At 44.7% G+C, this 1,780-nt stretch overlaps 1 protein-coding gene across 2 annotated transcripts in view; it reads right to left on the reverse strand.

Moving 5' to 3' along the window:
* ZGRF1 (zinc finger GRF-type containing 1) overlaps positions 1–1,671 on the reverse strand; it is a 31,317-nt gene extending 29,646 nt beyond the window's left edge. For both annotated transcript variants that reach the window (XM_083459182.1, XM_083459181.1), the window contains exon 1: positions 1,514–1,671. The gene's annotated coding sequence lies outside the window, so the exon portion shown is untranslated. The remainder of the gene's footprint in view (positions 1–1,513) is intronic.
* Between the last annotated feature and the right edge of the window lie 109 nt (positions 1,672–1,780).

The raw sequence follows: 1,780 nt of genomic DNA on the forward strand, positions 1-1,780 counted from the left end.
TTAGTAGTTAAGCATGAGAGACATTCATCAGCTGTATCAACAACAGACCCTTAGTTTAAAAATTAATGTTGAGCTTTGCTGATTTTAAAGATTCTACAGAAATCTAAAGCAGTGTTTTCTTTAAGTTAGCCTCAATTTCATACAACTACCACAAGGTGTCTCACATTTCAATACAGTATGTTTCTCTTAAAAAACATTAAATCTGTAAAATGATATCTTGATTAATCTGCTAACTAGTTGAGTTCATTGACCACAAATCTAAAATGGGAATAATCACTTCTAATGAGAAATATCATTTATAAAAAAGTCATTTAGTACTGATACCATTAATGTATACAGGACTATCAGCAGCAGGCAAAAGGTTTCTTTTGGGAACAAGGGAAGTGAGAGAGCGCAGCAAAGTCCTGAACCCTGATGAAATCAATGTATCACACACTTATCTCCTCTAAAACAGGGATCAACAGATTGCAGGATGTACTAGTAGAAAATAAAGGACCCTGAGATCCATCAGCGAGAGACAGGTGCAAAATACATACTTTGAATTCTGGAACTCTAAACACATAGAGTTGTTCTGACAAACTGGATGGAGTTTGCAGTACTTTTGTCATTTCATTACTGTAGTATAATTGGGGAGGGAGGATCGTTTTGTTGTTGCTACTGCTGAACAATTAGCATTAGAAAATCTTACCAATCTACTTCAAATTGCCCAGATATCTACCAATACTTTAGATCCCAGCCAACCTTCTGCCCACCCTTCTCCAATACTCATTTTCATGTTTTGAAACTGTTTTAAAAACGCTCAAGCAGTTGAAAAAATATATTTAATAAGGGAAAGAGATGGGGCAGTGTGAGGAAAGGGTAGCACTATCGCAGTGCTTTTCTCAGGCCTTGCTGCCACTCTGCCTCGTCCCACCCCATCCTAGTGAGCAAGTGACAACACTGTCACAGCGGGGGCTTCACAGTTGCAGCACTGTGCCACATCTGCCATTTCGTTTATTATTTTATTATTATATCTATATCCCAGCTTTCCTCCAGTGAATTCAAGGAAGCCTAAGTCATTCTCTCCCCCTACGCGCTTCCTTTCTCTCTCTCTCTCCTCACAACAATCCTGTGAGGTAGGTTAGGACAAGTAATCTTGACATCCTATGTTCTTTTAAAAGGTGGCTTTTCTTGGGCAGGGGAAGAAATCTGGCAACTTCTGTTTCAGTGTGTCTGAAGAAGACCAACACGGCTACCTATCTGTAATTGGGGAGGGGGGTTATTGGGTTGTTGTTGTTTTTATTTTGATTATATATTTCGTGGTTTTATATTTTGATTTTGTTCTGTGAACCGCCCCGAAACCTCCGGGTATAGGGTGGTGCTGTATATAAATTCAATAAATAAATAAATCTCGCCCGCCCGCCCGCCCCCCGAAGTCGCTGTCCCCGGCCGGCCACCCTCGACAAAAGGTGAACGAACGAACCGAAGACTCGCCTTCCGAGCCCGGCTGCTTTCAGAAAAGAGAGCGACTCACTCGCGAGCCCTGACCGCAGTCGCGCGCTTCGGCCTGGCTCTCTCTCTCCCGCCCACACCCGACGCAGTTTCTCCCAGTTTCTGAAGTTTCCCGCTCGGCCAGCTGACGACGATGACGCCCTCACCGCGCGACGCGAGGGTCAGCCGAGAGAGCCTAACGCCGAGGAGCGTCTCCAATGCCGTCAGCCAATGGCGAAGCGTCCATCATAGAGTCGGCGCGGATAGAGCGGGCGCCATAGGAAACGTCGCCTTGCCCCACCCCCAGAAG

This window comes from Podarcis liolepis (assembly GCF_965112155.1).
Source record: "Podarcis liolepis genome assembly, chromosome: 9".
In the NCBI taxonomy this organism is placed as follows: Eukaryota; Metazoa; Chordata; class Lepidosauria; order Squamata; family Lacertidae; genus Podarcis; species Podarcis liolepis.